The 27,452-nt window shown below is 46.6% G+C and overlaps 1 protein-coding gene and 1 pseudogene across 1 annotated transcript in view; both read left to right on the top strand.

The window, feature by feature from the left end:
• LOC137302245 (zona pellucida sperm-binding protein 3-like) overlaps positions 1-27,452 on the top strand; it is a 223,962-nt gene that overhangs the window by 121,339 nt on the left and 75,171 nt on the right. The window lies entirely within an intron of this gene.
• On the top strand, positions 21,025-21,196 carry LOC137302579 (U2 spliceosomal RNA; annotated as a pseudogene).

Here is a 27,452-nt window from a genome sequence, read left to right as displayed (position 1 = left end):
ACAAATTTTTCCATCATCCCTTCTCCCACATCGCTTCTCTCGCTCATTCATTCTTTTCTCCTTTCAATCCAGAAGAGGGCGGGAATCAGAGCTCACCCCCCGAACCCTCCGCACACAGAGCCCCGTCTACCACTCCGTGTGATCCAAGACACAATTCAATACATTACACTCTGTATAAACACAGAAAGCTGACACACCAGGGGAGATCGCACGGTGTTGGACACGGAGTGAAATAAACTGAAGTGTTTATAAAAAGTTACAGATCACAACACGTGTCTCTGTCTCTCTCCGCCATCCCGGCCTGTGCTGAGTGAGCTGATCTCAACTGATGTGGTACTGAATCCCACACAGAGCAGGATGGGCACATGTTCAATCTCCAGCCTGTACTGAGTGAGCTGATCTCACGAAGTGTGCGACTGAGCCACGGAGCAAGAGAAGCCGAGGCTCAGTCCCGGGCCTGTGCCGAGTGAGCTGACTCAATGTGTTCCTGGTAATTTTCATCAACATCTTTGAATGTGGCAGCACGATTTGTTCAAGCCGTTAAAACAGCATCCAGTTCCTTGGCTTAATAATAGAGAAATAGAGCACAAAAGCAAGGAAGTTATATTAAACGTTTATAAATCATTGTTCAGGCCTCATCTGAAGTATTGTGTCCAATTCTGGGCACTATAATTTATTAAGGAGGTCAAGGTCTTGGAGAGGATGGAGAGGAGATTTACCAGAATTATACCAGGGATGGGGTTTAGTTGTGTGGAGAGACTCGAGAACCTGGGATTGTTCTGCTTCGAGCAATGAAGGTTAAGGGTAGAAGTAATCCACGTGTTCAAAATTAAGAGGGGTTTTGATCGAGTAAATAAGGAGAAACTTCACCCACTGGCGGGAGGGTCGGCAACCAACGGACGCAGATTTAAGATAATTGGCGAAAGAACTAGAAGGGAAATAAGGAGATTTTTTTACACAGCGAATTGTTATGATCTGGAACGCACTGCCTTAAAGGATGGTGGAGCTCGATTCAATCGTAACTTTAAAAGGAGAATTGGATAAATACTTGAGTATCTCTCCACAGATACTACCTGACCTGCTGAGTGTTGCCAGCAGTTTCTGGGTTTATTTTTGAGCTTTCACTATAGCAGTTTTCCTGACAACCTGCAACTTGCCTCAAGGGCGCAGCTTCAAGCACAACTTTCTTGTGCTCTTCTCACACACAAGATCGCACTTTACTTTCCGACACACGCGTTTTAAAATCTGCCGTTTCTGCACACAGCGTCCTGCGCCACGAGAATTTGAAAGACCTTTCTCTCATGGCCTGTCATCCTTCCTTTTTCCCCACTGGCGCTCTTTACATTTATCCTCTACTCGATTCAATCACAAATTTCAACAGAACTATTAAGATCAAGGCGGAACATTTCCGATCTTCCTGCACCGCCCCAACTTGTCAAATGTGAACCTTTCAACCGCCATTCGCAGCTCTGTATCGCTGCCCGTCACTCACGCACCTCAACTGCTGAGAGAAAAGAGCCAACAAGCATCAAAACAAAAACCAGTTCTTCAGTTACCATCCCCTGGATCACAAGATTCCCCAAGTAAATTTCGTGAACAATCGGGCGGCTGTCTTTCCAGAGACCAGCCCTGCTTTCGTCGTGTTTGTCTGTCGAGCGGTCACGCAGATCGAAATGTATCGACTGGTTTCAAGGCACAAATGAACATTGGTGCGAATGGGACATGTGCCCAATAGAAACAGCGGTCGGAGCAGAACAAACTGAAAGGAGTGAGATCGTGAAAGTGAATGTTAGAGTCGGCAATGGAGCAGGAAAGTGTCCATGAAATGGAAGGAGGGAAGTGAAGGCGGCCGATTGACGATGGAAGAAAGAAAAAGCGGGGAGAAGAGGCGGGTTTGAACTGTGGAACATCAAGTACAGGCATGTGAGAGTGCTGGGATTTGAAGGAATGGATAGGTTTTCGCCACCAACAAAAAATATTTCTTATATATATTAAAGATTGATATATTGCTGCATTCTGTCAGTATGTGTGGCAGAGGATAAAAGAGGTGAGAAAGTTCTGCCGTGACTCGGATTCGAACCGTGGTTGCTGCGACCACAACGCAGAGTACTAACCACTGTACGATCACGGCGCCACACCTCAGCTGTTGTTACAAGACCCGAACCACAGCAATAAGCAGCGCCTCAAATTGTTGCGGAATAGCGGTCCAGCCCCTCCCACGGCCCATCCTTTTAATATCCACCCAGCAATTTCACCAGCGCTGGTTTCATCAACTTGTGCTTCTTTTTGAATTGTTCTCGGTATTATCTGTCCTGATCCTTTACTTGGCCCACTAGAATCCTAGAATCATAGAAAGGCAACAGCACGGAAGGAGGCCATTCGGCCCATCGAGTCCCCGCCGGCTCCATGCAACAGCAATCCAGCTGGTCCCACTCACCCGCCCTATTCCGGTAGCCCTGCAATTCTTTTCCTTTCAAGTACTTATCCATTTCCTTTTGAAGGCCATGATTGAATCTGCCTCCAACACCCCCTCGGGCAGTGCATTCCAGATCCTAACCACTCGCTGTGTAAAAAAGTTTTTCCTCATTTCACCTTTGGTTCTTTTGCCAATCAGGTCAAATCTGTGTCCTCTGGTGCTTGACATTTCCACCAATGGGAACAGTTTCTCTCTATCGACTCTGTCTGTACCCTTCATGATTTTGAATACCTCGATCAAATCTCCTCACAACCGTCTCTGTTCCAAGGAGAACAACCCCAGCTTCTCCAGTCTGTCCACGTAACGAAAGTCCCTCATCCCTGGAATCATTCTTGTAAATCTCCTCTGCACCCTCTCTAAGGCCATCAGATCTTTCCTAAAGTGCGGTGCCCAGAACTGGACACAATACTCCAGTTGTGGCCAAACCAGTGTTTTACAAAGTTTCATCATGACTTCCATAATTTTTTACTCGATGCCTCTATTTATAAATTCCAGGATCCCGTATGCTTTTTAATCGGCTTTCTTAACCTGCCTTGTCACCTTTAACGATTTGTGCACATATACCCCCAGATCTCTCTGTTCCTGTACCTCTTTTAGAGTTGTGCCCTCTAATTTATTTTGCCTCTCCTCGTTCTTCCTACCGAAATGTATCACGTTACATTTTTCTGCGTTAAATTTCATCTGCCTCGTGTCCGCCCATGCCACCAGCCTGTCTATATCCTCTTGAAGTCTATCACTATCCTCCTCACTGGTTACTACCCTTCCAGGTTTTGTGTCATCTGCAAATTTTGAAATTATGCCCTGAACACCCAAGTCCAAGTCATTAATATATATCAAGAAAAGCAGTGGTCCCAGCACCGACTACACGGCATCTACAAATTTGTCCAATGCCTCCAGAGTGAAGCGGGATCACTTTTCACTCGTAAACCAGCAACCCTGATGTTAAAATCATCTGCCGGAGAAAGACGCGATTTCAGCGCGGTGACACTGGGCCAGAGTAAAGTTCAGTTAATGTGATTGCAGAGTGGCGAGGGAGTCAAAGGATATGGGGAAAAGGCGGAAAAGTGGAGTTGAGGTAAAAATCAGATCAGCCATGATCTCATTAAATGGCGGAGCAGGCTCGAAGGGCCAAATGGCCGACTCCTGCTCCTATCTCTTATGGTCTTATGATCTTATGGTGGCGAGAGGGTGGATTTGGAACTCCTGTGCGGCTGCTTTGCGCAGGTAACACGACTTGTTACAAACTAAACCATTAATTCACCGAGCTAAAGTTTGAGGTTGTAGCGACAAGAACCTGATTACATTAATTACAGGAAATTAATGAAACTCTGTGAAAGATGAATAATTGTTGTAATCGCCATTGATCAACTGATAACTTTCTGCTGCAGACTGACAGAAACACTGACATGGACACTGGGTGACAGAGAAACTTTAATCAGTTTCAACAACAACAACTACTAATACAACGTCCATTTATATCGCACATTTAACGTAGCAAAACGTCCCAAGGGGCTTCACAGGAGCTTTTTCAAACAAAATTTGACACCGAGCCACAGAAGGAGATATTAGAAGCAGATGCTTCACGTTTCAGTGAATCTGTTTGAATTATTCATTTGATGACATTTTGTTTAACTTTCCACGGATCACTGTTGAAAGAAGAATTACCGACCACTTTTCCATCTCCTGTTGATCATGTCCACAGTAAAATTACGTGGGTAGCGCGGGAGAGTGAGAGAGAGAAAGAGACAGAGACCCATTCGGGAAAAGATAGAAAATGTGAGGCACATACACAGACAAACAGACACAGACACAAAGAAACAGACACACACAGAAACAGACACACATACATAGACACATAGAGTGACTCAGAAATACAGAGACAGACGATCGATAATTTGGCTGATTTTTGTTCTTTTTCTGTCGTAGATTTCGTGAAATCTTGCAGGTCAATTAAAATGAGCATAAAACTCGAGGTGTTCAATGCCGTGGAATTTTAATTCACTTCAGAATTATTAATTCTACAAGAAACTTGTTGAATTTTGAAACGCAGAGATGAAAGGGGATGAAAAAAGACAGGATCTGAAATCTACCAGATTCGAACCTACGCGGGGTAAACGAATGGATTTCCAAACTATCACCTTAATCACGAGTTAGTTAAAATCACAATTGCTCTGCATCCAGTCCCCGTTCAATAATATTCTGAAAGCAACAATCAGCTGTTTATTTTCTCTGTAGTTTTTTTAGGAAGAAGCTTGGCGAAGACATAAAATTAAAGTTGGCGTCTAATAAATGCTAACTCCCCGTCGGGGAATTAAACCACGGACTAAGGCGGGGCAACTCACCACGATAAAAGAGAAAGAAAGAACGAAAGAAAGACAGAGTCAGTTGTTCGTTGTCTAACAAAGAGATGGAAATGTTAAAGGTTCTTTCAACGGTGGCCCGTGGAAAATTAAACAAACTGTGATCAAATAAATAGTTAAAAGAAATTCACTGACACATGAAGCATTTTTAACGCCATCTGGGGTGAGTGGAGAATCAGTATAGTAGTTCCTCATTAGTATAGTGGTGAGTATCCCCGCCTGTCACGCGGGAGACCGGGGTTCAATTCCCCAACGAGGAGGTTAAACTTTCGCTGCCTTCAAAAGCTTTTATCTCCAATATTGGATGTGGAAAGTGCAGTGTAAAACTGACTCGGAGATTCCCACTTTCCTCAATTTAAATGAACTGATATTCCAGCGGTTTTAAAATCTGCTCTGTGCGTCATTCTTCACCTCGATGTAAGACTTGCTTCTGTGAAGATGGTTGAAGATGGTTGCTCACAGCTCAGCCTTGTCTTTTGCACTCACGTGCTGGGCTTTACCATCATTGAGGATGGGGATGTTCACAGAGCCTCCTCCCGTTAGTTGTTTAATTGACCACCACCATTCACAACTGGGTGTGGCAGGACTGCAGAAGATCCGTTGGTTGTGGGATTGCTTTGCTCTGTCTATAGCATGCTGCTTCTGCTGTTTGGCAAGTAGTCCTGTGTTACTTTCAGGTTATTGGAGGGTGTATGTTTGTGTGTACATGCCGGTGTGTCTTTGTGTGAGTGTGTATGTAGCTATGAATGTGTGTGTTTGTGTATGTGTGAATATGTCTGCGTGTGTCTCACTTTTTCTACCCGTTTCTGAGTGTCTCTCTCTTTCTTTCTTTCTGTCACTTTTTCCCTGTTCCCCACATAATTTTTCTCTGGACCTTGACTAACAAAGAGATAGAAAGTAAGTCTTCTTTCAGCAGTGGCGCGTGGAAAGTTAAACAAACTGTCATCAAAGAAGTAGTTAAAATAGATTCACTGAAACATACATCCTTTTCATTGCTGTATGTGAGATCTTCCGAGTCTGCTTTCTCATCTGCGCCTGTTCCGAGACCTGTCTCTCTCTGTATCTCCATCTTTTTTCTTTCTGTCTGTCTCTCTCTCTCTCGATCGGTCTCTCCCTGTTTCGGGCTGGTGACTCAGACCCGGTCTGTCCACAGCACAATTCTGCATTTTATTTCTTGCCCATCATTGTGGTTCTCACATCGAGCTGAAGCGTGAGGCGGAGAGCAGATTTTAAAATCGCTGTGAAATCAAATTGTGGAAGTGGGAAAGGCCGAGTCAGTTTTTCATTGTATTTTCAACATCCAATATTGCAGATAAATGAAAGTGAAACTTCTAAAGCAGCAATAACCTCCTCGTCGGGAAATTGAACCCCTGTCTCCCACGTGACAGGCGGGGATACTCACCACTATACTAACGAGGAATCGATGGGTGTTACCGTACATTCACCACAGATGCTTCATGTTTTACTGATTCTTTTTGAACGATTGTTTGATGACAGTTTGTTTAATTTTCCACAGGCCACTGTTGAAAAAAGACTTCCCGACCACTTTTTCATCTCTTTGTTCAATTATGTCCAGAGTAAAATTATGTGGGGAGCGCGGGAGAGAGTGAGAGAGAGAAAGAAGGAGAAACAGACGCATTCAGGAAAACATAGAAAATGTGAGACACACGCATGCATCGACAGACACAAAAATACACAGAAAGACACACCTACACAAAGAAACAGACACACACGCATACATATAAACATAGAGTGACTCAAACATCGGGAGAGACAGACCAGAGGTTATTTGGATGATTTTTTTTATTCTTTCATGGGATGTGGGCATTGCTGGCAAGGCCAGCAGGTATTGCTCATCCCTCATTGCCCTTGAGAAGGTGGTGGTGAGCTTCCGTTCTTGAACCGCTGCAGTCTGTATGGTGAAGGTACTCCCACAGTGCTGGTAGATGGGGAGTTCCAGGATTTTGACCCAGTGATGATGAAGGAACAGCGATGTACTTCCAAGTCAGGATGGTGTGTGAATTGAAAGGGACTGTGCAGGTGGTGTTGTTCCCGTGGACCTGCTGCCCTTTTCCTTCTAGGTGGTAGAGTCGAGGTTTTGGGAGGTCCTTACGAAGAAGCTTTGGCGAGTTGCTGCATTGCTTCCTGTGGATGGTACACACTGCAGCCACGGTGCGCCGGTGGTGGAGGGAGTGAATGTTTAAGGTGGATGAGGTGCCAATCAAGCGGGCTGTTTTGTCCTGGATGGTGTCGAGTTTCTTGAGTGTTGTTGGAGCTGCTCTCATCCACGCAAGTGGCGAGTATTTCTTCACACTCCTGACTAGTGCCTTGTTGATGGTGGAAAGGCTTTGGGGAGTCAGGAGGTGAGTCAGTCGCCGCAGAATACCCAGCCTCTGATCTGCTCCTGCAGCCACAGTATTTATGTGGCTTCACCAGTTAAGTTTCCGGTGAATGGTGACACCCAGGATGTTGATGGTGGGCGATTCGGCAACAGTAATGAAATTAAATGTCAAGGGGAAGTGGTTGGACTCTCTCTTGGAGATGATCATTGCCTGTCACTTGTCTGGCGTGAATGTTAATTGCCACTTATCCGCCCAAGCCTGGATGTTGTCCAGGTTTTGCTGCATGTGAGAACGGACTGTTTCATTATCTGAGGGGTTGTGAATGAAACTGAACACAGTGCAATCAGTAGCGAACACCCCACTTCTGACCTTATGATGGAGTGAATGTCATTGATGAAGCAGCTGAAGATGGTTGGGCCTAGGACACTGCCCTGAGGAACTCCTGCAGCGATGTCCTGGGGCTGAGATGATTGGCCTCCAACAACTACTATCATCTTCCTCTGTGCTAGCTATGACGCCAGCCACTGGAGAGTTTTGTCTCTGATTCACATTTACTTCAATTTTATTAGGGCTCCTTGATGCCACACTCGGTCAAAAGCTGCCTTGGTGTCAAGGGAAATCACTCTCACCTCAACTTTGGCATTCAGCTCTTTTGTCCATGTTTGGACCAAGGCCGCAATGAAGTCTGGAGCCGAGTGATCCTGGTGGAACCAAAACTGAGCATCGGTGAGAATGTGATTCGTGAGTAAATGCTGCTTGATAACACTGTCGACGACACCTTCCATCACTCTGCTGATCTTTGAGAGTAGACTGATGGGGCGGTTATTGGATGAATTGGATTTCTCCTGTTTTTTGCGGACAGGACATACCTGGGCAATTAACCACTTTGTTGGGTAGATGCCAGTGTTGTAGCTGTACTGGAACAGCTTGGCTAGAGGCGCATCTAGTTCTGGAACACAAGTCTCCAGCACTACAGCTGGGATTTTGTCAGGGCCCTTTGCCTTTGCTGAATCCAATGCGCTCAGCCGTTCCTTGATATCACGTGGGGTGAATCGAATTAGCTGAAGACTGGCTTCTGTGATGGTGGGGATCTCAGGAGGAGACCGAGAAGGATCATCCATTTGGCACTTCCGGCTGAAGATGGTTGCAAACACTTCAGCCTTGTCTTTTGCACTCACGTGCTGGGCTCTGCCATCATTGAGGATGATTGTCCATCACCATTCAGGACTGGATGTGGCAGGACTGCAGAGCTTTGATCTGCTCCGTTGGTTGTGGGATTGCTTAGCTGTGCTCTCCAGCATGCTACTTCTGTTGTTTGGCTTGCATGTAGTCCTGTGTTGTAGGACAATTGTAGCTTCACCAGGTTGACACCTCATTTTAGGTACTCCTGGTGCTGCTCCTGACACGCACTTCTACACCCCTCATTGAACCAGGGTTGATCCATTGGCTTGTTGGTAATGGTAGAGTGAGGTATATGCCGGGCCAGGAGGTTACAGATTGTGGCGGAATACAATTCAGCTGCTCCTGTTGGCCCACAGCACCATATGGATGCCCAGTTTGGAGTTGCATAGATCTGTTCTGAATCTATCCCATTGAGCACGGCCACCACACAATATGCTGGACAGTGTGAAGTCGGAATTTCGTCTCCATAAGGACTATGCAGTGGTCGTTCCAACCAATGCTGTCATGGGCAGATGCATCTGCGACAGGTAGATTGATGTGGACGAAGTCCAAAAGGTTTTTCTCTCATGTTTGTTCTCTCACCACCTGCCACAATCCCAGTATGGCAGTTATGTCCTTCAGGACTCGGCCAGCAGTGGTGCTACCGAACCACTCTTGGTGATGGACAGTGAGGTTTCCCCAATCAGAGTACATCCGGTGCACTTGCTACCCTCACTGCTTCCTCCAAGTGGTGCTCAACAGGGAGGAGTAACGATTCATCAGCTGAGGGAGGTCGGTAAGTGGGAATCAGCAGGAGGTTTCCTTCCCCTTGTTTGACCTGAAACCATGACATTTCATGGTGTCCAGAGTCAACTGTTGCGGACTGTCACGGCCACTCCCTCCTGACTGTATACCACTGTGCTGCCACCTCTGGTGGGTCAGGACATACCCAGGGATAATGATGGAGGAGTCTCGGGCTTTGGCTGAAAGGCATGATTCTGTGAGTGTCGCTATTTCAGGCTGTTGCTTGACCAATCTCTGGGACAGCTGTCCCAATTTTGGCACAAGTCCCCTAATGTTCGTGGGGTGAACTTCATAGGGTCGACTGTGCTTGGATTGCCTGAGCCTTGTTCGGTGCGTGTGGCCCGTATTGTTTTATTCTTATTACGTAGCGGGATTGTGCAACTGAGTCGCTTGTTAGGCCATTTCAGAGAACCGTTAAGAATCAACCTCATTGCTATTGGTCTGAGGACGGCATGTTTCCTTCCCTCAGGGGGGCATTAGTGAACCAGAGGGGTTTTTATGACAATCCGGTATGTTATAGAGTCATAGAAAGTCATAGAGTTATACAGCACGGATAGAGGCCCTTCGGCCCATCGTGTCCGCGCCGGCCATCAAGCCCTGTCTACTCTAATCCCATATTCCAGCATTTGGTCCGTAGCCTTGTATGCTATGGCATTTCAAGTGCTCATCCAAATGCTTCTTGAATGTTGTGAGGGTTCCTGCCTCCACAACCCTTTCAGGCAGTGAGTTCCAGACTCCAACCACCCTCTGGGTGAAAAAGTTCTTTCTCAAATCCCCTCTAAACCTCCCGCCTTTTACCTTGAATCTATGTCCCCTTGTTATAGAACCCTCAACGAAGGGAAAAAGCTCCTTAGTATCCATCCTATCTGTGCCCCTCATAATTTTGTACACAGAACACAAATCGCCCAATGTGGGGCGTTGTGTTCTTGGATTGCCTGAGCCTTGTTCGGTGCGTGGATTACTCGTCAAGTAACATAATCACCACGCTACCTGACCCTGTCCCTTGGACTTAAGGGAGAGGAGATGAGCGCTGTACCAGGGTGGCCGAACAGTGTGAGAGAGAGTAATGGTTTTAATGGGGACAACCGCATCAAAAGTGGAGGTGAGAGTGTGATTGAGCAGATCGGTAGCTGCAGAAATGTCGTGGTGAATGGAGGGCCAAAGGCTGGACAGTTGGGACTTTGAAATTGTGATTGTAAGTGACTTGGGGGGAGGGTTTTTTTGATGGGCGAACACAGAATGAAGTGGGTTTTGGAGGGGGAAGGGGGATGTGGGTACAGAGGGATACAAGGACGTGATCAGGGATGGCCTTCTCCGTGAGTATAGTGATGAGTATCTTCGCCTGTCACGTGGAAAGACAGGGGTTCAATTCCTCTGACGGGGCGATAAAACTTTCTGCCTTCAAAAGCTTCACTTTCATTTATCTGCAATATTGGATGCAGGAAATACAGAGCAAAACTGACTCGGAGTTTCTCACTTGCCACAATTTAATTTCACTGATATTCCAACTATTTTAAAATCTGCTCTCTGTCACTCTTCACCTCGATGTCAGAACCACAATAATGAGGAAGAAATGAAACGAACAATCTCACCGTGAATAACATCAACAACAACTTGCATTTATACCACACCTTTAAGGTGGTGAAACGTCCCAAGGCGCTTCAAAGGAGCGATTTTAAAACAAAATTTGACACCGAGCCACATAAGGAGACATTAGGACAGGTGACCAAAAGCTCGGTCAAATAGGCAGGTTTTACAGAGTGTCTTAAAGGAAGATGTGAAAGGTGCTATATGAATGCAAGTTCTTTGTTTCTCACAGGGGGCCGTGTCTTGTTCCTCATCTCATTGAGATCTCAGTTAATTGGTCTGTTCTCTCCACAGATGGGGCCCGACTCGCTGAGTCTTTCGAGAATGTTGTGTGTGACTCGGGTTTTAGAGTAAATGATAAAAGGACTGTAGTCAAACACTAGGCCATGAGCTGCTGAGTGACCTGTCGGGACATTGTTGCTTGCTTCCCTTCAGCTTGTGGTTCTGGATTTTTGATGCACTGTCCCTTTAAGAGCTGTGGTCTGCCTGCAGCGGTCAGACAAGCAGCAAAGGCTCCCAGAACTATGCTTGGCTCTGTCTTTCACTGAGGTGCAGAGATCAGCCAGACTTTAATGTAAATTCCACCAGCTGGCAGAAAAGAGTGAGCGACAACTCGTTTCAGCCCAGAGTGTGAGCTGCGGCTAATAATAAAGAAGTGAAAAATTATCTTATAAGAACAGAAGTGGGTCATTCAGCCCCTCGATCCTGTGCCGCCATTCAGTCAGATCATGGCTGGTCTGTACCTCAACTCCAATTACCCGCCTTTGATCCATATCCCTTGATATCTTCATCAAATAAAAATCTATCAATCTCAGTCTCAAAAATCATTTTGAGTTAACTAACGTTAGCCAGAAAGAGAGGAAATCAGGAAGAAAATGGAGTTCCAGAGAAAGAGGGAATAAAAGAGGTAGATTAACAGACAGAGAAATTTGGGAGTCAAGTAAAAGGAGTGTGTGTGAGGGAGAGAGGCCTGGGCATTGAGAGAGACAGAAAGAGGGGGAATGAGTGAAACAAGGTGACACGGACTGTGCTAAATTGCAGAGTAGGGCGAGAGAGGGAATAGCAGGACTGGCCTGGGAATGGGAGTACAGAAGATTCAAGTAAAAATGTTACATTGGTGAACTGGGTTTCGATATTTCTTACACTGTGTGCTTGTGGTTTCAATCTTCATGTAATTTATTAAACTTAGAAATTGTGACTCTTTCATTGTACAATTCATTGTTCCAAAAGGTTACTCAGCTGGTCGATGTGTAATGTTCTGTCACCTTAATGATTGTGATAGTCAAAGGTCAGATGGGACCAAAACTTATTTGTTCAGGAGTCTGTAAGTAATATGTGATGTCAGTCGGGATGCGATCTAATTGTCCCATTCGGGGTTTATTTACACTATAAGTATCTCGCTGTTTTAACTTCGTTACCTGACTATCGCAGTTCGCATACCTCTTCACAGCACCGAAAGACATCGTCTCCACAGAGAAATGCGTTTGTCTCTATTTACGGAGATAGAATTCGTTTATTACCCTGTTCTGGCAGCAATTGGAGTACCTGGTAAGTCATTATCAGCACGTACGGTGTAAGTAACAGAATGTTTAACTATATTGCTGTTTGTGCTCTGAGCCTGGTAAATGTAGAATGTTATTCTTCACCGTTTTGTGATACAGTTAAAACTTCCATCCTTGTCCCATTGGTCAATGCACCGAGTAACTCACCCTCGCTCTGTGCTGAACTGTCGAGTCTGGGGTCTAAATGTGTCCTTGGTGCTCCCTGGCCAGGCAGGGGTAAAACAGGCAGGGCGCACAGTCCTGAGTGTAATCCACTGCCTCCTGGTGGAAAGCGCGCCTGTTGTGGAGATCGGGTGAGGAAGGACCGGGTGAGATTGTCGTGTTTCCCGAGGACCGATCGCCTGGGGTTCCGGAGAGCAGATTGTGGCTGTGTATCCCGGCATGAGTCAGTGTCTTCAGGATAGAAGGACAGGGAACAAACGGAATACGCATGAGATAAATAAAAGATGTGACAGAAACTGTCCTCCTCACTCGAAGGTACAATCTTGTGTTCCCGTCAAATGTTCCTCTCAGATCATAATTATATTTCAGCAAAATGGCTTTACAGGACTTTTGATGTATTTGATGTTTAAAGTATTGTTTGGACTAGTTGAATGACGATGACTGTATACTTCAGTCCATGTGTGTTATTGTGGAGAGTGGGGAAACCAGTCTTGACACTGGTTCGGGAGGGGGATTAACTGGAGACCATGAGTGAGAGTTGGCGGTGATTTGTTCTTATACCGCGCGGCTCCTGGGAACGATCTCTTATTCCGAGGATCCGACTGTCCTTTGTTTTTCTCACGCCTTGTGCTGAGATATAAAGACTGGACCTGGTTATAACTGGAGCACGTTACAGAATTAAATTCCTTGACATATTGTGTCATGATCCATTCACAATACTCCACTGGAAACCTCATCTAATTAATTACTGAAAGATGACGGGCAGCAACTCAATACCAGGCTCATGTTTTCAATGTATTTTCTGAAATCAAAGTCTCTGGTATTGTGTGGGTCAAGTCATTAGGTTTCTCCCCCGCATTACGATTTAAGCCAAATCCAGAGTCACCTTGTCTGTATTTCCTGATTTAACTCGTCTTGTCGCCTTTCACTTTCATAGTTGGTGACGTCCTGCCCCGCGGACCTCCCAGTGTCGGAATCGACTGAATAAACTTAATCTCAAGGGTCACAAGTGAGGACTCAGCTGTCGGGTGAGGGATCCCGGGGCCACCGTCACCCGAAAGGAACCTCCCAGAATGAGCTGCTCCTTCGGAACAGGAGGCAGAAGCCAAGGGGAAAAACCAATAAATAAACACAATCATTGCCCATGTACATCGGTTAAACTGAGAGCTCATTGATCAGCCCGGTTGGTGATTTCACTGTTTCTGTTTCTCTCTTTCTCTCAGTGAACTTGCTGGCGATTGTGATCCTGTCCCGTGGAAAGTGCGGTCTCTCCAAATGTATCACTCGCTACCTGGTGGCCATGGCGACGGCGGATCTCCTGGTGATTGTCTGTAATGTGATCTTATATCGGATTGCTCATCTTTATTGGGGGGACACTTTCCTGTTCTACACTCGTGTTTGCAGATTCATTCTCTTCCTGGCTCCGACTGCCACAGACAGTTCTGTTTGGTTAACGGTCGCTTTTACCTTTGATCGTTTTGTAGCCATTAGTTGTCAGAAGCTGAAAACAAAATATTGCACTGAGAAAACTTCACTTGTGATTATCGTGACTTTGAGCGCGCTGTTCGGTTTAAAGAACATTCCCCGGCCCTTCGTGTATGATCATTACCGTACTGTTAACAATATACCACGGGGTTGTCGTGTATCATCACAGTTTTATATTCGACCCGCATGGATCGCATTTTCTTGGATTGAACAGCTGTTAACCCCGTTGCTTCCATTCTGTTTGATTTTATTGTTTAATGCTCTCACCGTCAGACGCATTTCAGTGGCCAGTCGGGCCCGAAGGAGCCTCCGGGACCTCAGCAATGGTGAGAATGACAAGGACCCTGAGATGAAGAACCGCAGAAGGTCCATCGTTTTACTTTTTGCCATATCCGCCAGTTTTATCCTGCTCTGGATGACAACGGTCGTATATTTTTTATATTATCGAATTTCAGGTGTCTTTAACCGCCGATCTTTGTTTAACCCTTTTGCAACCTTCGAACAAGCGGGAATTCTGCTTCAGCTTCTGAGTTCCTGCACGAACACGGCCATTTACACAGTGACCCAGAGTAAGTTCAGAGAGGAGCTGCTCAATGTGATTAAATATCCGTTTACTCTAATTGGTAAATTGGTCAAATGAGGAAAACGGCTGAAGTGAAGCTGGAACTGACTTCCCAACATCACAACTCAATTCCAGATCACAATTATCACCTCAATTTACCAAAGGGACTCAGCATCAGGGCCATCGATATCTCCTTCAAACACATTTCTTCTCAAAAGTTAGATCAAAATTTAATTTTACAGCAGCCGACAAAAAATGAGCAAAAGCAACAGACAGTAACATTATCAAAACATGTTCCTGTATTCAGATCATTTTTTAAAAACGTCCTCAGGGAGTCTGACCCGAAATGTAATTGTCCGGAGGAAGGGCTGTGAATTAGCGACTGGATATTAGTTTCCACCGGACCGGACTAATAATCGAGCCCCGCCTACAGCATATGTGGGGTTAATTCTCTCTTTTTTAACTATTTCTGGGCCCCCTTAAAACATTCCTGTAACTCTGTCTGTGATATTTTAACAGCCGTTGGTCCTCAATAGTCTGGGAATCACTGATGGTTTTTTTTTCTGCCTTCTCCCGGATTCAGGAGGCAGGCAAGGGCTGTCGTTTTGCTCTGCTCAGACCTCCACTCAGCTCAGTTCTGAAGTGTTTACTGGAAGTGCAGTCAGAATGACGCTTGATTTTTTTTGATTTTTTTTGTGTTTTTAGGCCCCCCTTTCACAAGAAGCGGGGTTTAGGGTGTGTTCCTGTGCAGAAAAACCAAACAACCCAAAATAAGTGTCAAATTTAAATTTTATTATATCGGTCCAGGATGCACTCCAGCCCCTGCGGTGCCCCCCGGTCGCGGAAAGCCCCAAGCGAACCGGCAGACACCGCGTGCTCCATCTCCAGGGCCACCCAGGCGCGGAGAAATCCGGGGAAGAGAGGCCGACAGTTGGAGCGACCGCCCCCACGGGCCCCGTCTAACCTGGACCTGTGGATGGCCACCTTGGACAGGCCCACGAGGAGATCCTCCGACTGACCCGCCCTCCTCCTCACCCGGTGGCCAAAGATGAGGAGCGTGGGACTGAAACGCAGCCAGAAGTTGTGGAGCAGCCCCTTTAAATAGTGGAACAGGGGCTGCAACCTCTCACACTCCTTGTAGACATGAAACACGGAAGCATCCAGGCGCAGAAGGTCTGTTGATGTTTCAAAACAGACGTTAAGTCTTTTTTTTAAAAATCAGGCCAATGACTCAGTTAGAATAGTTGATGGAGGAATTTCACAGGAGTAGATGAAGTTTCCGTCACTCAGAAGGGATTAACAGAGAGTAAAGCCGGGTTAGCTGGAGGCACTGCCGCAGAAGGGGAACCGAGGAATGAGTGAATGCACAGAAGGCCAGTGTTGGAGGATCAAAGAGTGTGGGACATGGAGATGGAGGCGTTTGCAGAGGTCGGACAGGCAAACCTTGGAGGGACTTATAGGGAATGTGTTGAGGGTCAGGAAACCAATGGAAGTCAATGAGATCTGATCAGTGGAGCAATGGGAGGGCGGGGTATGGGGATCGGCAGGGAGGTGATCGAAGAGGAGGAGTCCAGAGATAATGCTCAAAGGAAGAGATGTTGACAAAGCAGAAAGGGGTGAGGCCAATGTGTGTTTGGAAGAAATCCACGGCAACACCACAGAGGTTAGGGGGAGAAGGTGAATTGTACAGACAGGCAGTGAGGATTCAGAAAGTACCTTGTATGACAGTGTTACCACTCATCAGACAAGTTTCAGTCAGAAAGAGTGAAAGGGGAAAACGCCAAATACAGGGTCAGGGACGCACGGGGAGACGGGGTCAGGGACGCACGGGGAGACGGGGTCAGGGACATAGATTTTTTTTAAAAATAAACATGGCTCAAGTTAGCTCAGTTCCTGTAGACAGCAAGTTGTACAAAGGGCGTTATCACTGATATATGAATAACCCTCTTTGTAACTAAGTGACAAATTTCAGGAGTTTGTTGGATCCATTTTGTACAATGTGTGACTTTGCCAGTAAGGGGTTGGACTGTGTAAGAAATCTCCATGTGCTGTGTTAATAAAACTCTGGTCCTGGTGTCACTGGGGACCTGCTCTCTCTTTACTGTAAGAAATTTCCATTAAATGAATAATCTGTGAATCTAAATAGCTGAGATCATCTTAAAGAATGGCTGACCTGCAGCATGAACACAGCTGTCCGTGAGCCTGTCTCTCTGTCTCCCACCTTCCCGTTCGAGTCTCTATCTCTCTCTCTGACACGGTCTGTATCTGTCTTCATCCCTCTCTATCTCCCATTGCCTATCTCACTATTCCTGCTGCCCTGCTTATTTGCCTCCAACTCCTTGCACACGAGTGTATCTCTCTTCCTCCCTGTCCCTTTCACTCGATCCGCACCCCTCCCGACCTTGCTCCCCATCTCCCATTCTCTCCCAACCGAGTTCTCACCTCTGAGTCCACCTCACTGTTTCCCTACCCCTCACTCTCTCACTTCCTTTTCGTCCCTCTCTATCATCCCCATCAATCGCTCTTTACCCTCTCTCTTCCCTCCCACTCTGTCCCGATCCACTTTCTCTCTGTGCCTGGCTCTGTTCTCTGCAATTTTGCTGACACGTTTTCTACACAATCCCCTCATTTTGCCCCGTTCCTGGATCTCTCTGTCTGCCGTCCACCCCTCTCTGTTTAAGTTGCTCCCTTTCTTTATCCACCCTCCCTCTCTCTGTATATTCCATTGCTCTGTCTCTCCACATCCCTCCCTCTCCCTACCCATCTCTCTCTATGTATTCCATTTCTCTGCCTTTAACTGCAGCTGCCACCTATTTGTTCACTCCACTCCATGGTTGATGTTCAGAGATTATGAGGGTGATTTTAAAACGGAGCCGGGAAAGGGGCGGGGGTCAAGTTGAGGTCAGGAAACCCATTAGTACGGGTTTCCGTAACATCCTTAAGATTTTGACGGAAGGACATCTTTTATTTTTTTTGTTTCCCGTCTGACTGACCAGTTGATTGACAGGCTCGTCTCAATGGGACGGGAAACCAGCCAGGGAGAGGACGTCTTCAGGTAAGTCTTTGTTTGCATGGATGGGGGGCACGGGTGAGCACGGGGCATGGATGGGCATAGGTGGGCACGGGGGTCGCAAGTCATGTGGGATGGGATCGGGGGTCATTGCAGGGGTCAGCGATCATTGAGGGGAATGTCGGGGTTCGGAGGGGGACGATCGGGGTCGGGGGTCTGGGATCGGGGGAGGGGTGTCGGTGCAGGTAGGCTTGTTGGGCCTGGGGGAAGCACTCCTGCTCCTCAGGGCCCACAAGCTGTGCCTTTCTCGGCACCTGCCTGTTACTCTCGGGCCTTCTCACCTCCTTTCACGAGGAGTAAAACAGAAGGCCCAGGAATCCTGGCCACCCAGGGTGGAAATCGGGAATTAGTAAAAAATGGATGCCTGAAGCCTCCTTGAAAGGTTATGAGGCCCGACCCGCCCCCTGGGAGTGGGTTGGTCGCCCGCCCCTGTGAAAACGGGAAATGGGCGGGTAGGAGGCGGGTCTGAAATGGTGGCAATTTTCAATGCACCCCCGCCCCCAACCCACCTGTTCTTTACTTTTAAAATCGAGCCCTATATTTTCAGGCTGGTGATACATCAACACAAGTTGCTCAGTTTCCATTAAACTTTATGGACAGTCAGTTGCAATTGTACTCACAGGGCCTAGGTTCATTATTCACGAACGAAGCAAAGATATGCTCTGCATATTAGAAGATTAAATGAGTGAAGTTTTGTTCCTATTATTATTAATTCTAAGGAAGGTGATGCGGCCCCAACACCCCAATACCACCGACATTTTCACCAGTTTGACACTGATTCACTTTTAACACCAGCCATGCTGCAGCCTATCTTACATAGAATGTCCGGCACAGAAATAGGCCATTCCCCACAACAGGTCTATGCCGGTGTTTATGCTCCACACAAGCCCCCTCCCTCCCTGCTTCATCTAACCCTATCAGCATATTCTTCTATTCTTCTCTCCCTCATCTGCTGATCGAGCTTCTCCTTAAATGCATCTCTGCTATTCGCCTCAACTACTCCTTGTGGCAGCGAGTTCCACATTCTAATCACTCTCTGGGTAAATAGGTTTCTCCTGAATTCCCTATTGGATTTATTAGTGACTATCTTATATTTATGGCCCCTAGTTCTGGTCTCCCCCGCAAATGGAAATATCTTCTCTACGACTCCTCTATCAAACCCTCTCATGATCTGAAAGATCTCCATCAGGTCACCTCTCAGTCTTCTCTTTTCTGGAGAAAACAGCCCCAGCCTGTTCAATCTTTCCTGTTAAGTATAACCTCTCGGTTTTGGTATCATCCTCGTAAATCTTTTTTTCACCTACTCTATAGAGTGCCTCTATATTCTTTTTATAATATGGAGACCAGAACTGTTCACAGTACTCCAAGTGTGGTCTTATCAAGGTTCTGTATAAGTTTAACATAACTTCTCTGCTTTTCAATTCTATTCCTCTGGAAATGAACCCCAGTGTTGGTTTGCTTTTTTAATGGCCTTATTAACCTGTGTCATTACTTTTAGTGATTTGTGTATCTGTACCCCGAGACGCCTCTGCTCCTTTACCCCATTATTGAAGCAGTGGCCCACTTATTCTTCCCATCATAATTTAAAACCTCACACTTATCTATATTGAGATTCATTTGCCAGTTACACGCCCATTGTGCAAATTTATTTATATCTTCCTGTATTGTGTCGCACTCCTCCTCAGTATTAACTATACCCCCCAGTTTGGTGTTGTCCGCAAATTTTGAAATTATACTTCCAATTCCCAAGTCCAAATCGTTTATATAAATGGTGAAGAACAGTGGTCCCAGCACCAATCCCTGTGATTCACCACTCAGACCTTTTGCCAGTCTGAGTAACGACCTTTAACACTTACTCTCTGTTTTCTGTTTTGCACCCAGCTTGCTATAAATTCTGCTCTTTGTCCTGACTCCACCTGCTCTGATCTTATCTGAGTGAAATCATTAATTAAATACAATTTTTGCAGTGGGCCCATTCCCAGTAAGGAATGGATTGATGCTGCCCAGACTGATTTAATGTGGGATCCTTACAAGCAGCAGGTGAAACAGATTTACCTCCTGTCAGTGTGGGCTGTATTCAAACACAGGCATTCGAGGCTGAAATTACCAACATCAAGCCCACAGGAACCCACAGACACCTCCATAAGAACAGAAACGCGCACGGTAATAGTATAAAATACAACAAGAGAAATGGATTGTGTGTCACAACAAACTATTGGGGCACAGAAGTACGTGATGTGGATACAACATTAACAATCCTTCGTGTTCGATTGGAAGGAGTCCCCCATTGTGCAGCGATGAGGCTTTCTGCCAAAGTCATTTGACAGAACACCTCATCGCCAGTGCTTTCAAACAAGCACCAAGACGTAGCTTAGCTGGTGGTGAGAAGGGCCCTTCCCGCCAGATCCTTCATGCACTTCCGACCTCTCAGTGCCACCGTGCGCTGTCCCCAAGGAAGTTGCGATGGGGACGAGACCGTCACCCATCTCCTCCTGGAATGTCCCTTTGCAAAGAAGATCTGGAGAGAGATGCAGTGGTATCTGTCCAGGTTCATACATATGAATTAAGAGCAGGAGTAGGCCATTCAGCCCCTCGAGCCTGCTCTGCCATTTGATAAGATCATGGCTGATCTGATTGTGACCACAACCCTACTTTCCCGTGTACCTACGATAACCTTTGACTCCCTTGTTAATCAGGAATCGATATAACTTAGCCATAAAAATATTCAATGACCCTGCCTCCGCTGCTCTCTGGAGAAGGGAGTTCCACAGACTCACGACCCTCTGAGAGAAAAATTTCTCCTCATCTCCGTCTTAAATGGGAGACCCCTTATTTTTAAACTGTTTCTCGTTTCTCCCACAAGGGAGCAGTTCAGTAACACATGATTCTGTGCTTTATGGGCTGTTACCAGGGCAGCACTCCGAGACAGATATCAACTGCTGCTGAAAGACCATCAACTCGGTGAAATACGCCTTTTGGTCTGCCCGAAATTTGCTGGTCTTCCAGCGCAAGGAGCTGTCCTCGACCGAGTGTTGCAGACTGGCACATTCCAAGGTCCAGGTCCACGTGCTCAGGGATGCACTGAAGCTGGGTGCGGCTGCCGCAAAGGCTCTGTGGGGAAAGGCTATCGTTTAGAGCTCTCCCGCAATTGTGAACCGACGGGCTGCAATCAGGGAAAACCCACCTCGGGCAGAATGTAAAATACAAATTTATGTAATGAAATGTAATGTACCTGTAATGAATCTGTAATCAATAAGCTTATTGATTGTAATGCAATAAGGCACCCTAGAGTGTCATGAACTGTAATTATGAACAATGTGTAACTGTATTGTTGGAATCATAATGGAACTGTACTTTATGTATCTTGCAAAAAGTATATTCTGTATTGTGTATGTTTGAAATGTGATATGACAACTGTATTGCATGTATTGTTACAAATTTTATGAATAAAGTATATTTTTTGAGAAAAAAATCTGTTCTTATCAGTTTAATATCTGATACGTCCCCTATCTGGGGACCGTATATTAATTTGATTTTTGGAACAGGGAGATGGAATAGGGGCTTGCTCCGTCCACTCCACGCACCGACCCAGTATTGCAGTGTCTCTGGGAACGGTGCACCTCCCTGTGGGGAGATGTTCAAAATGAAAAACAGGTTTTTCCAGTGTCTCTGTATGTATTATTACTGAGAATAAAGTTGATATTTTGTACTTAAAAAAAAATGTGGAATAAATCCTCAATTAAAGCTGTGAAGATTAACTAGATAAATATTGAGGTGGAAATGATATTGAAGATTTCCAAACTGGACCTGAAACCTAAACTGACCAGAATTACAAAGTGACCCAGAACCCCAATCTTTTGTAGACACTTGCACGACAAGGCAAACATACAATGATACAATCCAAAACTGACACTGAAACATAACTTGACCTAAATCCCCAAACTAACCCTTAATCAGACGCTGAACCATTTCCCCAAACTGAAGCAGAACCAGAGCGAGTCACAAACCTAAACTTAACCAGAACCCAACAATGACTCTGAACAAAATAAGCAACAACTCTCAATCTGATCCTCAAACCGAAACAACACGGTGCCCAACACTGGAAGACCCTAAACTCACATACAAACCTCAAATAAACCAGGAACTGTAAAATGACCCAGAGACACAAACCCTACCTGAACCCAAACTAAACTGAACTGAACATGAACGCCCAAACTTCTGAACAACCTCAACTTGATCTGGAACTTAAAAGTGCCCTGGAATCCTGAACATACACAGAACTCTCAATGAACAAGATTCCTTTGCCCTTCTTGAGACCCTCTGATCCAAAGTACTTTAGAGACCAAAAACACTAAGCTGCACAAAACCCTAAATCAGCTCACGAACCCCTGGTGACCCAGAAACTGAAACTGACCTGGAACCCGAAACTGATCCAGAATCCCAAAAGTGACAGGTACCTAAACTGACCATCAACGGAATACTGAGTCAGAACCTTAAAATGACCCAGAATCTTACATTCAACATAACTACAAAGTAACCCACAATTCCAAACTCACATTAAGTCCCAAATTAATATGTAAATTGAAATGACTGGATACCCTAAACGTCCCAAAACCCAGTGATCCAAAGCCCCAAATCGACATAAAACCCTAAACCTGTACAGAAACATAAACTGACCCAGACCCTCATACTGACACTTTCCGTAGCCTAAATTGTTACAGCTCCAAAGGAACTCGAGTCAATCCAAGAGCTCCGGTCCTCTGGATTTCCCTCTCAGAGTGGAAAAACGTTAAACTGTTCCAGAATCCTAAACCGACCTGGAATCCGGAACCAAAGCAAAACTGCAACCAACTCAGAATCACAGGCTGATCGAAACCCTAAACTGATCCATTATCCTAAACGGACTCAGAATATTAAAATACAGCAAACCCGAAGCAGACCCGAAACACCAAGCAGACCTGGAAACCCGACCTGGCCCAGAACCCTAGCTGACTCCACTGGTTCACTTGTTCGTTCTGTAGTTCGTTTCAGGCTCTTCTGCTGTTTTTAAGATATGATGTAATGTTAGGGATCATTGAGATCAGTCTGTGAGTATCAGTCTTTGCCGGGGTCCTATGGAATATTTTGCAGTGCTGGGTGTTTTTGGATGTGTGGAGAATGTTAGTCTTGAGGGTCCTGAGTTAATTGGAGCTCTTGTGGTCAGTTTGAGTGCAGTATGTTACAACCAGATACTGAACCAGAAACTCAAAACAACACAGAATCTCAAATTGACCAAACTAACCCAGAATATAAAACTGAACTGGGACCCTGAACCAATCCCAATTCTAAAGTGACCAACTCATGTAAAATGAATTATAAACATAAAGAAAAGCCAAGAACCCAAATTTGTGTTGAAACTGAAAACAAGCCCAGAATCCAAGATTGAACCAAAGTCTTACACTGATTCATCAGCCTAAAAATATTCAATGCACGAAACATATCTCGAACCCAGAATGAACCCACATGACGAGGCTGACACCGAAGGCTGAGCGTCAGGGGTTTCTACAATCCCTCAGTGTTGGCATCAGTCTGGGCATGTTGAGTCATCAGAGATCGCTGTCTATGTTTGTTGTTCTGTGTCAGTTTGTGGGTGTTGTGGTTTGGGGTTTCTCTGCTCAGTATTGGGGTAATGTGCACTGTTTAAGGTCCATTTACAGATGCTGTGGTTTGCTGTGACAGTGCAGTTATCATTTTACAGGAGGCAGAAGCCCAACGTGTGATGCCATTGTTAGCTTTGGGTGTTTGATCAATGTGTGGATGGTGAGGTAAGTGTGTGGGGACTGGGTCAGTTTCTGGGTATTGTGTTTTTTTTGCAGATGATGTGATCGGTTTGGGGCGTATTGTGGACAGCTTCAGGATGCTGACTCATTTGGGGAGATGGGATAGTCAGTCATTGAACACTGCCTCAGTTATGGTCCCTGAACACAGTTTGCAGTACCAGAGTCAGTTTCAGGGTGCTGTGGTCAGTTTCAGAGATACATGGTATTTGCTTGAGGTGCTGGATTAGCTTGAGGTGCTGGGCCAGTTAGAGGTACTGTACTACTTGAAGAGCTAGGTTTGGTTAAGGTGCTGGACTAACTTGAGGTGCTAGGTTAGCTTCAAGTGTTGGATTAGTTTGGAGGCTGTATTATTTTGAAGTATTAGGTTATTTTGAGGTTCTGGGCTGGTCTGAGGTACTGTTTTTGCTTGAGGTATTAGATTATGTTGAGGTGCTGGATTACTGAGGGCGGCAGCTTTAGTTTGAGGTAATCTATTTGCTGCAAGTGCAGTTTTAGCTTAAGTTACTGGGTTAGTTGGAGGTGCTGTATTAGATTGAGCTGCTGGGATAGTTTAAGCTTTTGTCAATGTCTGAGGTTCTTGATCATTATGTTTCCAGCCTATCGAGGAAGAAAGCAGTGCTGGATCTAGTTCTGGGGAATGAAGTGGGGCAAGTTTCAATGGGAGAGTGTTTTGGAAACAGTGAACACAATATGATTAGGTTTAGAGTAATTATGGAAAAGTACAAGGACAATGAAAGTTGAAGATACTTAATCGGAAGAGGGTTAATTTCAGTGAGTTGAAAAGGGATCTGGCCCTTATGGAATGGGAACAAAGATTATCAGGTAAAACAGTTAAAGAGCAAAGGGAGGCCTTCAAGGAGGAGATAGTTCAGGTACTTCATCTAACCCTATCAGCATATCCTTCTATTCTTTTCTATGTTTGACTCGTTTATCAATTATCTCCCCTTTTCTATCATAAATGTCTTTACAACTTTTTTGATTTCTGCTTCTAATGTCTCATCCATCTCGTTAGTGTCAATATTGAGGCAAAGTAATGATTCCACATTTCTGCCGTTACCTGTGAGTTTACCTTGTGCATCCCTTAGTGGCCCTACCCCTATCATGATTTTCCTTTTGTTATTTATGTGTCTGTAGAATACTTTACTTTTTAAAAAGTATTTTTTGATAATTTAATTTTGTAATTCCTCTTTGCCTTCCGAACAGGTTTTTTGTTTACTTATTTCCTAACCTCTTCGTATTCCCTTTTGTCATCCTCTTCTTTATTGACCAGGTGCTGAGTATATGCCTTTTTCTTGAGTTTCAATTCTGATCTTATCTCTTTATTCATCCATGGTATGTCATTATTAGTGTCAGCGTCCGTGGAACTGTATCCCAGTGAGAGTCAGTGTCCGTGGAACTGTACCCCAGTGAGAGTCAGGGTGCACGGAACTGTACCCCAGTGAGAGTCAGGGTGCACGGAACTGTACCCCAGTGAGAGTCAGGGTGCACGGAACTGTACCCCAGTGAGAGTCAGGGTGCACGGAACTGTACCCCAGTGAGAGTCAGGGTGCACGGAACTGTACCCCAGTGAGAGTCAGGGTGCACGGAACTGTACCCCAGTGAGAGTCAGGGTGCACGGAACTGTACCCCAGTGAGAGTCAGGGTGCACGGAACTGTACCCCAGTGAGAGTCAGGGTGCACGGAACTGTACCCCAGTGAGAGTCAGGGTGCACGGAACTGTACCCCAGTGAGAGTCAGGGTGCACGGAACTGTACCCCAGTGAGAGTCAGGGTGCACGGAACTGTACCCCAGTGAGAGTCAGGGTGCACGGAACTGTACCCCAGTGACTGTCAGGGTGCACGGAACTGTACCCCAGTGAGAGTCAGGGTGCACGGAACTGTACCCCAGTGACTGTCAGGGTGCACGGAACTGTACCCCAGTGACTGTCAGGGTGCACGGAACTGTACCCCAGTGACTGTCAGGGTCCATGGAACTGCACCCCAGTGACTGTCAGGGTCCATGGAACTGCACCCCAGTGACTGTCAGGGTCCATGGAACTGCACCCCAGTGACTGTCAGGGTCCATGGAACTGCACCCCAGTGACTGTCAGGGTCCATGGAACTGCACCCCAGTGACTGTCAGGGTCCATGGAACTGTACCCCAGTGACTGTCAGGGTCCATGGAACTGCACCCCAGTGACTGTCAGGGTCCATGGAACTGCACCCCAGTGACTGTCAGGGTCCATGGAACTGCACCCCAGTGACTGTCAGGGTCCATGGAACTGCACCCCAGTGACTGTCAGGGTCCATGGAACTGCACCCCAGTAACTGTCAGGGTCCATGGAACTGCACCCCAGTGACTGTCAGGGTCCATGGAACTGTACCCCAGTGACTGTCAGGGTCCATGGAACTGCACCCCAGTGACTGTCAGGGTCCATGGAACTGTACCCCAGTGACTGTCAGGGTCCATGGAACTGTACCCCAGTGACTGTCAGGGTCCATGGAACTGTACCCCAGTGACTGTCAGGGTCCATGGAACTGTACCCCAGTGACTGTCAGGGTCCATGGAACTGTACCCCATGGACTGTCAGGGTCCATGGAACTGTACCCCAGTGACTGTCAGGGTCCATGGAACTGTACCCCAGTGACTGTCAGGGTCCATGGAACTGTACCCCAGTGACTGTCAGGGTCCATGGAACTGCACCCCAGTGACTGTCAGGCTCCATGGAACTGTACCCCAGTGACTGTCAGGGTCCATGGAACTGCACCCCAGTGACTGTCAGGGTCCATGGAACTGCACCCCAGTGACTGTCAGGGTCCATGGAACTGTACCCCAGTGACTGTCAGGGTCCATGGAACTGCACCCCAGTGACTGTCAGGGTCCATGGAATTGTACCCCAGTGACTGTCAGGGTCCATGGAACTGCACCCCAGTGACTGTCAGGGTCCATGGAACTGCACCCCAGTGACTGTCAGGGTCCATGGAACTGTACCCCAGTGACTGTCAGGGTCCATGGAACTGTACCCCAGTGACTGTCAGGGTCCATGGAACTGTACCCCAGTGACTGTCAGGGTCCATGGAACTGTACCCCTGTGAATGTAGGCGCCCATAGAACTGAATCAAGTGAGAGTAAAGGCCCATTGAACTGCACGCTCACCCTCAGGAGTGGATCATTCATTCCCGCGATTCTGTTCTGCCATTCATTTCGATCATGGCTAATCTGTATCTTAACTCTTTTTACCCATCTTGTATATAATGGGCAGCATTTTAGCACCCGCTATCAGGTGCGTTCCTGGCGGGGGGCTCTGAAAATCGGGAAATCGCGGAGTGGGACCGGAGCCCGCCTCGAACGCACGCACTTCCGGGTTCCCCACTGACGCGCCGGCATGCGCGCGCAGCCCCCGCTGGTGGGAATCCCGCAGGCAATTATAGCCAAGGGGATGCCACTTGAATGTATTTATTTTGCTTGTTCAGGTCATTAACTGACCTGATTAAGGGATTATGTGAGAAGGGGTGGGATTTTAAAGGAAACTGGGACTGTTTCCCACACTGGGGGAAACACTCCCAGTTCAAATGGACCTGTTGCAGCTGTCAGCCTGTGGTAGCTGCAAAGGTCCATTTGACAGGTGGGTGGGGGGAGACCCTCACCCATTGCAGGAGGCCACTCAGTCACTTGGGACAAAGTTTGGCCTCCACCACCCTCCTCCTGACAACCAAAGTCACCAACTTGCACACTTACCCCGGGGTCCAGAGATATGTACCTACCTTGCGGACCCCCTCAGATGTACATCTTCCGGATGGGGGCCGCCGTAGCTGCAGTCATGACCTCCTCGGAGGGCGAACAGCATCACCAGCCTCGCCATCCACCTCTGACACGTGGAGCTCCACAACAGTGCGCTGTGACACATCCACCTGTACAGCAGGAGGGAGGGCAACCGCAGAGAGAGATGCGTCGCAGAGGGCACTACCCTCGCCACAGGGTCCACAGACCGAGGCTCAGCTTCCTGGACCTCACTGAGCAGCAGTGCACACGGAGGCTCAGAGTCACTCGACATGTAGTCGTGGACATCTGCAGCCTCCTTCA

The sequence above is a fragment of the Heptranchias perlo genome, chromosome 35 (genome assembly GCF_035084215.1).
Source record: "Heptranchias perlo isolate sHepPer1 chromosome 35, sHepPer1.hap1, whole genome shotgun sequence".
NCBI lineage: Eukaryota > Metazoa > Chordata > Chondrichthyes > Hexanchiformes > Hexanchidae > Heptranchias > Heptranchias perlo.
Note: the sequence above shows the minus strand (reverse complement) of the source record. Positions and strands in the feature narration are given on the sequence as shown.